The 12,629-nt window shown below is 43.0% G+C and overlaps 1 long non-coding RNA gene across 1 annotated transcript; it reads left to right on the forward strand.

Annotated features, from left to right (window-relative positions):
• Positions 1–711: 711 nt before the first annotated feature.
• LOC140065591 (uncharacterized) lies at positions 712–7,090 on the forward strand. Its single transcript, XR_011847970.1, has 5 exons — positions 712–749; positions 1,236–1,294; positions 1,767–1,805; positions 2,100–2,280; positions 6,964–7,090. It is a non-coding gene; the product is annotated as an uncharacterized lncRNA (long non-coding RNA).
• The last annotated feature ends 5,539 nt before the right edge of the window (positions 7,091–12,629 follow it).

The raw sequence follows: 12,629 nt of genomic DNA on the forward strand, positions 1-12,629 counted from the left end.
GGTGAACTTCAGTGCACTCCGACAGAATTCAGCACACCAGCGACACCTCGTGGACAATGGGGGAACTACCTTAGTGAATCACCGGAAGACCCGATTCCTCCACTGAGAATGCACCGCTGGATCGCGAATGGACCAGGTAAGTAAATCTGCCCCAATTTCCTTACACCACCCGGATGTGACAGCCATTGCATGCAGGAAGCCGGAACGTGGACACAGGGCCAGACCCCACACTGGACATAATCCAGGTAGAAGATTCTGCACCAGATGTACTTAGTGGCGAGAACTTCTTGTTATATCTGGCGTGTTGTGCACCAGTGTGGGCGCCCATTCTTGATAAATCCTCTCTTTCTATCTCTATTCTCCATAATAAAGGCCTTTATTAAAAATGATCAAAGTTTGTGGTCACAATTTTAAAATCTGTGCCAAGGCTCCCAACCATCCAACATCATATATATCACTGGTCTCCTATTATCAGTAGCAGGGACGGTATAATCTGTGGACATCAATAATCCCGAGATTCGATTCTGCCACAAACTCCTCATCATTGCCTGATTCCATTTTGCACATGAATTTTCTGTCTCAAGTAAGAAACAGAACAAACAGGTTCTTTATAAGCAAATATTTAACCCAGACACTCTGTTGTTTCAAAACTAATTAAAATGTCTCTGATTGGTCCCTGGTCTGGAGACCTGAGGTATAAAGTCTGCAGCTACAAGCATCTGATGCTCCTGAGGAAGACGCCCGGACAGGTATCCGTCTCCATTACCTTATATACTCGAGTATAAGCCTAGTTTTTCTGCACAAAAAATGTGCTGAAAAACCCAAACTCGGCTTATACTCGAGTCAAAAAAATAAATATATCTAAACTCACCTTTCCGGCGACCCCTGTATATCTTCTGTGTGATCTGTCTGGCAGCAGGCTATATACACTGGGGCAGGGTCTGGCAGGCTATATACACTGGGGCAGGGTCTGGCAGGCTATATACACAGGGGCAGGGGCTGGCAGGCTATATACACTGGGGCAGGGGCTGGCTGGCTATATATTGGGGAGGCTGTGACCAATGCATTTCCCACCCTCGGCTTATACTCAAGTCAATAGGTTTTCCCAGTATTTTGTGGTAAAATTAGGGGCCTCGGCTTATACTTGGGTCGGCTTATACTCGAGTATATACGGTATTTCCTTCTATAATTCCAGGTACATCTCTCATATCTCACACTTTATTTTGTATTTTTAGATAAGATTTTACAGATTCGGCAGCGATGTCTCCAATCACAGCCCTGATCTTATTCTCAGGTATTAGTATTGTGAAATGAAAATAGTTAACGAAAAATAATAATTTCTATGAATATTGTTCAGCTTTGAACTATTATTATCATTGCTATGATTCTATTTATTATTATGAATTGTTATTTATTAATTTAATTATTTTTTTTATGTATCGTTATTCTTCATAATTTATTATTGATGAGTTTTATTATAATTGATAAATAATAATAAAAACGACAACAATAATAATGATAATAATAATAAAATTAAAATAATGTTATTATTATTTATTTTCTTTATTATTTTTTATAATAATTATTATAATATATAATAATTATTATAATATATAAAATATAATAATTATTATAATATATAATATTATTAATATAATATAATATTATTAATATAATATACACAAAAAAAATAGTTTTTGTGCACATTTTTGGAACTTAAATGACAACATTAGATTAACCCATAATGTCTTTTTCATTTACCTTAGCTATTATGTTCGCCTCTTGTGTTCCTACACCAAAATTGAGTGAGTAATTTAAAAAAAAAAACACTTTTCTTTTATTATCTTCAACTAATTTATCTGTAAGGAGTTTGTCAAGAATTTTTATATCACTTGTACCGGCACTGATTTAGTATTGATGACCTTTTATATGAGTGTAGATTCTGCCTCCATGTTACATATTATATTCTGATTTGTAACGCAATGAAGCTGAAATAGGGAAGTCTGAGATTCTATAATTCTATTAAAGAAAGATTTGATTTATAATTCGAGAATTTCTTTTGCAATACTCAGTCGTCTTCTTAATTTTTCTCTCTATAGGAAATATTTGCTACTTAGTGGCTAGAAAAAAATGTTGTGACGCCTGTTTTAATTACTGTCATGTTATAAAACATGAGAGATTTTGCGGCTCCGATTGTGTTGCTTATTGTGAATGTAAACGTAGAGGATTACAATTTGGTTCTGGCAATGCATGCCTCCTGGGAAAATAATGTCCAAAAGGGTAAGAAAAACAGATCTACATGTCAGCTTATTTAATCTACTCCCTCCGTTTGCTATTTTTATTTACATTATTTCCAATTTTTTTTTCTTTTAATTTTCTTGTGATATACTATAAGATAATTTACTAAGATATCATTCAGAGAATTTTGCCTTGATGTCCTTCAATAATTCTCCTACATGCTCTATGTGCTGTGCGCTATGATACCTGTCCTACATGCTGTGCACTATGATACCTGTCCTACATGTTGTACACTATGATACCTGTCCTCCATGCTGTGCACTATGATACCTGTCCTACATGTTGTACACTATGATATCTGTCCTACATGCCGTGCACTATGATACCTGTCCTACATGCTGTGCACTATGATACCTGTCCTACATGCTGTGCACTATGATACCTGTCCTACATGCTGTGCGCTATGATACCTGTCCTACATGCTGTGCGCTATGATACCTGTCCTACATGCTGTGTGCTATGATACCTGTCCTACATGCTGTGCGCTATGATACCTGTCCTACATGCTGTGCGCTATGATACCTGTCCTACATGCTGTGCACTATGATATCTGTCCTACATGCCGTGCACTATGATACCTGTCCTACATGCTGTGCACTATAATACCTGCCCTACATGCTGTACACTATGATATCTGTCCTACATGCTGTGCACTATGATATCTGTCCTACATGCTGTGCACTATGATATCTGTCCTACATGCTGTGCACTATGATACCTGTCCTACATGCTGTGCACTATAATACCTGCCCTACATGCTGTGCACTATGATACCTGTCCTACATGCTGTGCACTATGATATCTGTCCTACATGCTGTGCACTATGATATCTGTCCTACATGCTGTGCACTATGATATCTGTCCTACATGCCGTGCACTATGATACCTGTCCTACATGCTGTGCACTATGATACCTGCCCTACATGCTGTGCACTATGATACCTGTCCTACATGCCGTGCACTATGATACCTGTCCTACATGCTGTGCACTATGATACCTGTCCTACATGCTGTGCACTATGATACCTGTCCTACATGCCGTGCACTATGATACCTGTCCTACATGCCGTGCACTATGATACCTGTCCTACATGCTGTACACTATGATACCTGTCCTACATGCTGTGCACTATGATACCTGTCCTCCATGCTGTGCACTATGATACCTGTCCTACATGCTGTGCACTATGATATCTGTCCTACATGCTGTGCACTATGATACCTGTCCTACATGCTGTGCACTATGATACCTGTCCTACATGCTGTGCACTATGATACCTGTCCTACATGCTGTGCACTATGATACCTGTCCTCCATGCTGTGCACTATGATACCTGTCCTACATGCTGTGCACTATGATATCTGTCCTACATGCTGTGCACTATGATACCTGTCCTACATGCTGTGCACTATGATACCTGTCCTACATGCTGTGCACTATGATACCTGTCCTACATGCTGTGCACTATGATACCTGTCCTACGTGCTGTGCACTATGATACCTGTCCTACGTGCTGTGCACTATGATACCTGTCCTACGTGCTGTGCACTATGATACCTGTCCTACGTGCTGTGCACTATGATACCTGTCCTACGTGCTGTGCACTATGATACCTGTCCTACATGCTGTGCACTATGATACCTGTCCTACATGCTGTGCACTATGATACCTGTCCTACGTGCTGTGCACTATGATACCTGTCCTACATGCTGTGCACTATGATACCTGTCCTACATGCTGTGCACTATGATACCTGTCCTACGTGCTGTGCACTATGATACCTGTCCTACATGCTGTGCACTATGATACTTGTCCTACATGCTGTGCACTATGATACTTGTACTACATGCTGTGCACTATGATATCTGTCCTACATGCTGGGCACTATGATACCTGTCCTACATGCTGTGCACTATGATACCTGTCCTACATGCTGTGCACTATGATACCTGTCCTACGTGCTGTGCATTATGATACCTGTCCTACGTGCTGTGCACATTACACCATTTGGTGCCAGTTGTGATTTTTTATTTTTAAAAAGCCTTTGCAGCAGTTTTCTGATTGACTTTGCACTGAAAAAAAATGTGCAAACTGCTTTTACATGTATTGAAGAATTGTCAGCGACACATTTCTATCACGTCTTAACTTTACTCGATGCAACACAAAATTCTGCACATAAAGGGGCATCCGGTGCGCCTTTACCATGGAGCGTGCATCACAATACTGCCAGACACCATATGATAAATGAGTTGCAAACTTTTCCATTCTGCACCGCAAAGATTAACCCCTTAGTGACCACCCATACGGGTTTCTCCGTCAGTCAAATCTAAGATCTGCACATGCCCCCCGTGCAGGGAGGATCAGTGCCCCCGGCTGTCATAAGACCCTGCTCTAACAGTCCGGATCAGAACTGTAAATCCGTTCAACCTCACGGTCAATGTTGTGGCCGCGGGATTTGTGTACCTGCAGAGGGGCTCCCTCTCCTCCCGGCACCCCGCCATGTGCCATCTTCTTAGCCGTTGGGGAGACCAGGGAGGGGTGACTGGAACGACGCTATCGTTCAGGAAAGGTGTCCACACTTCATAAGTATTGGTTTAAATGTTGCTTTATTGTTGACGCGTTTTGGAGACCCACAGTTTCCTTCTTCAGACTAAGTCTACATCTCTCAGCAAAACTTGCTGCACGCATTGATCTGAAGAAGGAGACGGTGCGTCTCCGAAATACGTCATTAATAAAGCAAGTACTAACCACCGAGTGCAGTCTACATACGATATCCGACTGTTGGGCAGCTCCTCCTGGATATATAATGAAAGGCTTAAAACAAACCTTTTATAAGGTAACCCCCCCCCCCCCCCGCCAATTAGTAAAAACTAGTGACCACATGATCACTAGTTCATATACTAGTAATGTGAAAATAAGAAAAGTTTAAAAAAAAAACACAAAAAATATATAAAAATAAAATTCATAAAAATGTTCCAAAAGCCCCTAACACATATAAAACAATGAATAATGGAGAAAAATAAAACACAACATGTTAGGTATCACCGCATCCCAAAATGTCCAATCTATAAAGATATAAAAACGGTTATTCCTGGTGGTGACCCCGTAAAGGGAAAATTCGCTCAAATGTCAGAATCGCCACTTTTTTGCCGTTTTGCAACACATAAAAAACATAATAAAAGGTGATTTAAAGGTCGCAGAGTCTCCAAAATCGTAGCAATGAAAACGTTAGCGCCTCCCGGGAAAAAAATGGCCAATTCCATGCTCCTAAGTATGACAAAGTTATCCGAGTCAGAATATGGTAAAGGTAATCATTTTTTGGGAGTACATACGTTTTTAATTTTTGGTAAAATCTATTAACACCTAAGTTTATAAAACCTATATACATTTGTTATCCCTGTGATTGTACCGAACCAAAGAATATATTAGAGATGCCATTTGGAATATACAGTGAAAGACTTAAAATCAGAGCGCAAATGAAAATGGCGCAAATGTGATTTCTTGTCAACTTTACCGCATTTTGAATTGAATTTCCATTTCCCAGTACAAGGAATGGAACATAAAATACCGCCACGAGGAAGTAGAATTTGTTACGCAGAAAACAAGCCCTCATAGAGCCCTGTATACAGAAAAATAAAAAAGTTATAGATTTTTTTAAAGTATGGAACGATAAACAGGGCTTGGAAAATGGCAAGGGGTTAAATTGCCCCCAATACCACATGATAAAAAAAAGTTTACAAGTTCTCTGGGATAAGGGTTTGTGCTTCCTGAGGCCACGTTCACACCTGGCATTTTGGTTACATTTGGAAACGCAATCCAAAGGCTGCATTCGTGATCACATATTTTGGAAACATTTTGTTTCCAACACGTTAACTAAATGCAAACACGTCACCTGAAAACTATCCTGCCCTACAAAAGCTCAATGGCTCCTTCCCTTCCGTGCTCCGCGATGTGCCCTGACAGCGGGTTACATGCACATATGGGGAGTCGCCATGTGCCCTGACAGCACGTTACATCCACATATGGGGCGTCCGCCATGTGCCCTGATAGCCGGTTACATCCACATATGGGGCGTCCGCCATGTGCCCTGATAGCCGGTTACATCCACATATGGGGCGTCCGCCATGTGCCCTGACAGCGGGTTACATGCACATATGGGGAGTCGCCATGTGCCCTGACAGCACGTTACATCCACATATGGGGCGTCCGCCATGTGCCCTGACATCGGGTTACATCCACATATGGGGCGTCCGCCATGTGCCGTGACAGCGGGTTACATCCACATATGGGGCGTCCGCCATGTGCCCTGACTGCCGGTTACATCCACATATGGGGCGTCCGCCATGTGCCCTGACAGCGGGTTACATCCACATATGGGGCGTCCGCCATGTGCCATGACTACCGGTTACATCCACATATGGGGGGGTCCTCTTGCTAGGAAAAACTGCACAATATATTCCTAGATGCATTTTCTACTTTTACAGCTCTCTTACAGCTTAGAGTGACAGGTTGGATGATGAGACGTCTGGTTCCCCCTCACATTGTGCAGTATAAATTCCCCCTCTGATTGTTAGGAATATTGGGACATAAATATTTGTAGTATAAGAGCCTAAACGTTACATTACAGATCATTTCTGGTGATATTTTTGCCTTTCTCTTTACAGATGAGATCGATGTCCGATAATGAGAAATCATAAGAAGGAAGAAAGAAACTTCTAATCATCAGAAGATAAAATCCTGGGATGTGGAATAAATATAATAAAATCAGATGATTATCTAGATAACAACAAACATATGTTTTATGTATCATCTTTTGATTTAGTTTATCATTTCGGAGATTTGGTACTTGGTAGGCGTAAGGTGTTAGCTATACTCAGTACAATCCAAAAGTGTGGACACACCTTCTCATTCAAAAAGTTTTCAGTATTTTCATGACTATAAAAATTTTAGTTTCACACTGAAAGCATCAAAACTATGAAGTAACACATGTGGAATTATATACTCAACAAAAAATATAAACAACTGAAGGTCTTATATTTTAGGTCTTTTTGCTGTGATTACTGCTTTGCACACTCTTGGCTTCTCTTGGTGAGCTTCAAAAGGTAGTCACCTGAAATGGTTTTGTAGGAGTTCCCAGAGATGTTTAGCACTCATTTGCCTTTTTGCCTTCACTCTGTGGTCCAGCTCACCCTAAACCATCTGGATTGGGTTCAGGTCTGGTGGCTGTGGAGGCCAGGTCATCTAGCATAGCCCCTCATCACTCTCCTTTTTGTTCAAATCGCCCTTACACAGCCTGGAGGTGTGTTTTGGGTCATTGTCCTGTTGTAAATTAAATGATTGTCCAACTAAACGCAAACTGGATGGAATAGCAGCCGCTGCAAGATGCTGTGATAACCATGCTGGTCCAGTATAATCCAAAACAGTGTCACCAGCAAAGCCCCCCACACCATCACACCTCCTCCTCTAGGCTCAACAGTGGGTACCAGGCATGTGGAGACCATCGTTCACCTTTTCTGCGTCGCACAAAGACAAAGTGGTTGGAACCAAAGATCTCAAATTTGGACTCATCAGACCAAAGCACAGATTTCCCCTGGTCTAATGTGCATTCCGTGTGTCTGGGTCCTCAGCAGTGGTTTCCCCTATTTTACCATGAAGGCTGCTGCGCACAGTCTCCTCTTACCAGTTGTTGTAGAGATGTGTCTGCTGCTAGACCTCTGTGCAGCAGTGACCTGGTCTCTAATCTGAGCTGCTGTTACCTGTGATTTCTCAGGCTGGTGACTCGGATGAACTTATCCTCTGCAGCAGAAGTTACTCTTATCCTCCGCCGCAGAGGTGACTCTTATCCTCCGCCGCAGAGGTGACTCTTATCCTCCGCCGCAGAGGTGACTCTTATCCTCCGCCGCAGAGGTGACTCTTATCCTCCGCCGCAGAGGTGACTCTTGGTTTTCCTCTCCTGCGGGGCTCCTCATGTGAGCCAATTTCTTTGTAGCGCTTGATGGTTTTTGCAACTGGATTTGGGGACACTTTCACACTCCCCCGAGGCATCAGCCAGAAATCCTGTGTTAACATTGGAATGGCACCCAGTAACCTCTCCTGGGGTTTTATCCTTAACCAGGTTCTCTAACTCATTAAGCCATATGTATAAAGACCTGGCCACCGATGTGGCGGCTATATTGGTCTTTAGGGTAACCATTGCCGCCTCCCATTCTTTTTTAATGAGCCTGTCACACTTGCGTTCGATGGAGTCCCTAAGCTGGGAGCAATCCATGAAGGGAATGTCAGTCTTTTTGTTTTACCTTGTCCAAACATTAACCTATATTTGAATTCTCTAGTAACTGCTAGTCTACATTCAAAAGCCACAAAAAGAACAGAGGCATGAAAAATAGATCAAGCAAATAAATATCTTTATTAATAGAAATACACCACAAAACATGCTTAAAAACCTTTAAAAATTGTGAACGAAGTCACAAATGAATGACATGCTCGGGAAAGTGCTGGACACATGATAATGTGCACTGTTCCGGGAATCCAGCTCCCCATACTGGCCACAATATAGTATACAACAATGTACAGAAATAAATATTATAAATGGTGAGCTAATCAAATCAAATGCAAGATAACAACAAAAAGAGGGGTGAAACACAATAATGGATGGACACACAATTCAAGGATCAGCACAAAACCATGTACAAATAAGAAAGTTGTATACCTAAATGCTCAGGCCATGAGAGCGGGGTGCTGGGGATAGATGCTAGTCTACATTCAGGCTCTTCTATGTCCCGTGTAGGATCCATGTCCATGGGGTTTACAACAGAGTAATCTGATTCGGAGCCTGACTATATCGACACCAATGTCTTCCTCCTCTTTGAGGGGAGGTCCTGGGTGACTAGCGAATTAGAATTAGAGGATTGAAATGTTTTATTTATCATAGAACGTAATTTGTCCATAAATAATGGAGTCTCTTCCCTCATTACTTTTGCAATACATTCCTTGCATAAAGGTTTTTTTTTTATAATTTTCTTACAATTTCTTAAAAACAGATTAAACATTTCCTAGAAGTACATTTTTTTAGGAGACTATTTCTCTTTTTCTTTCCTAGGTTTGAGAGCGATATCCTTCTGTACCTAAGAGAGAGGTATAAATACACAATAATAATGTAGAGAGAAAGAGAGAGCACTCGCCCCTTCCCCCCTGGACACGCAAAAGCCCCCCATTACTCACGACCGTCAGCGAAGGGTAGTTACCCATTTCCTCAGCCATGGCAGCAGAACAGAGGGGATACCTCAGATCAGCTCCAAAGACGTACCCGCAGTAGGAAATTCATATTTAATGGCATATGATGTCAATTCCAATTTTTAAGCCATGATGTGACGTCACTTCCGGTCCGGGTGGCTAGCTTGCCACATCCAAGATGGCTGCTGCCATATATACCATACATGTGATGGTGGTAAGTGCCGACAGATGCTCTTCGCCGGCTTCCTTAACCCAATGGCCACGAGAGAACGGAATACCAACCCCCCTTAGCTGATTTGGAGTCAACAGGGAGGGAAATACGACCAAGGACCGCCCCGGCACTGCCAGGCATGTGAGTCACATAAACAGCCCCCACCCATGACAGAGAGGGGTAGTCCTCTAATAGTTCATCCTGCTGGGACAGGAAAAACACTGGTGTTGAGGGGCAAAGGTAGGGGTTTGAACATCTCTCAGTTTCTAGTCCCTGCGGGGAGTCAGGGTTGATCTTCCACGTGGCCGCCATGGGTGACAAAGTGCAAAAAGAATGTGCAGACTGCTTGTGCATGTATTTATAAAGTGTCTGCGCCAGTTTTGTGTCGCGGCTGCTCTGTGTCTGCAAAGAATAAAAATGTGCATCTAAAGGGGCTGTTCGCTCTTAGTCTGAGTTTGCGACACATTTAATACAGCTACTCGCCTGCTGTATATCAAAGGTGCACCAAAAAATAATTCCAAAATATAATTGAAGACCCTACGCCAGTGTTGTAGAGGTAAATTGCACTGAGGCAGCTTGCCTCACTGCTTGCCTCACTCGTTACATATCTGGGACAATGCAGATTTATTATGATTAATTTTGCGTGGGTTGTTGTGTTTTTAGATTTTTTCCTTGCAGATTTCTTTTTTTGCTCCTCTTTTTGTGATTTCATTTTTGCTCTGTTGTGTTTCCCATCTGTTGCTTTTTTTTGCTTGTGTTAGCCTGATTTATTGTTGGCATTTTTAAAAGGGAACCTGTCAGGAGGAGACTAGAGATGAGCGAACACTAAAATGCTCGGGTACTCGTTATTCGAGACGAACTTTTCCCGATGCTCGAGTGCTCGTCTCGAATAACGAACCCCATTGAAGTCAATGGGAGACTCGAGCATTTTTCAAGGGGACCAAGGCTCTGCACAGGGAAGCTTGGCCAAACACCTGGGAACCTCAGAAAAGGATGGAAACACCACGGAAATGGACAGGAAACAGCAGGGGCAGCATGCATGGATGCCTCTGAGGCTGCATAATCGCACCATTATGCCAAAATTATGGGCAACAGCATGGCCATGACAGAGTGACAGAATGAAGCTAGATAGCATCTAAAACATCCAATAATTGACCCTGACACTATAGGGGACGGCATGCAGAGGCAGCGGCAGCAGCGGCAGGCATGGCAACATACCCTAAATGGACTCAGGCTTCAAACCAATGGGTAGCAGAGAGGAACCAAAGGAGGTGAGCAAGAAGCGCTCAAATAATATCGGTACATGATAAAAGTTTGCCAGTATATTTTGTGGATTACACAGCAAGGTGGCGACAAAGTTAACATGGAAGCCATGAAAACAACCCAAAATTCTGCCTGACACAGCTCGTTTGATAAGGGGACCATGTATGGAGGCAGTGAACTAGTAGTAGATTAAAGGTGCTGCAGTTAAAACTATGTTAGTTGGATCTTGGCATGGAGCTGGCGCTCCGCTGCCAGGCGAGCTTTCGCCAATCCAAGCCCGTGTCTCTAGGCTACTCCCCAAACAGCACTTCTAAGAACCTTTTGTATAAGATCAAGTGTAGTAGCGTTCTTATAAGTTTAGGATATGCCGGGTGAGGGGAATGTAAACAGATGCGCAAGAAGCGCTGAAATAATATCCCTAAATGGTAAAAGTTTGCAAGTATATTTTGGGGATTACACAGCAGGGTGGCGACAAAGTTAACAACTTTGATGTGGAATGCCCTGTAATAGCTCTTGGGCGGTGTGCCTTTTATCGCCTAGGCTCAGCAGTTTCAGCACCGCCTGCTGTCGCTTAGCGACGGCACTGCTGCTGTGCCTAGAGCTACCGACTGATGGCGCCATGCCCACGGATGGTAATTCGGAGGAGGAGGAGGTGGAGGAGGGGTGGGAGGAGGTATAGTAGGCCTTTGAGACCTGGACCGAGGTAGGCCCCGCAATTCTCTGCGTCGGCAGTATATGACCAGCCCCAGGGTCAGACTCGGTCCCAGCCTGCACCAAGTTAAGTGTAGTAGCGTTCTCATAAGTTTGGGATATGGCGGGTGAGGGGAATGTAAACAGATGCGCAAGAAGCGCATGATGCGCATGGAGCTGGCGTTCCGCTGCCAGGCGAGCTTTCGCCAATCCAAGCCCCTGTCTCTAGGCTACTCCCCAAACAGCACTTCTAAGAACCTTTTGTATAAGATCAAGTGTAGTAGCGTTCTTATAAGTTTAGGATATGCCGGGTGAGGGGAATGTAAACATCTGCGCAAGAAGCGCTGAAATAATATCCGTAAATGGTAAAAGTTTGCCAGTATATTTTGTGGATAACACAGCAGGGTGGTGACAAAGTTAACAACTTTGATGTGGAATCCATGAAAACAACCCAAATTTCTGCCTGACACACCTCGTTTGATAAAGGGACGATGTATGGAGGCAGCTATATGGACGACTTTTGGAGGTAGCAATGGAGACAACGTGTGGAGGCTGCTATGGAGACAATTTAATTTGGATAGTGCCTGTATGTGGCAGTCCCAAACATTTTTCAAACCAGAGGAGCAGGTAGGTGGCCCTCCAGTAAAATGGGATAGATTGAGTGCCTGTATGTGGCAGTCCCAAAAATGTTTCAAACCAGAGGAGCAGGTAGGTGGCCCTGCAGTAAAATGGAATAGATTGAGTGCCTGTATGTGGCAGTCCCAAAAATGTTTCAAACCAGAGGAGCAGGTAGGTGGCCCTGCAGTAAAATGGAATAGATTGAGTGCCTGTATGTGGCAGTCCCAAAAATTGTTCAAACCAGAGGAGCAGGTAGGTGGCCCTGCAGTAAAATGGAATAGATTGAGTGCCTGTATGTGGCAGTCCCAAAAATTG

This window comes from Engystomops pustulosus, chromosome 6 (genome assembly GCF_040894005.1).
Source record: "Engystomops pustulosus chromosome 6, aEngPut4.maternal, whole genome shotgun sequence".
NCBI classification, from domain to species: Eukaryota; Metazoa; Chordata; class Amphibia; order Anura; family Leptodactylidae; genus Engystomops; species Engystomops pustulosus.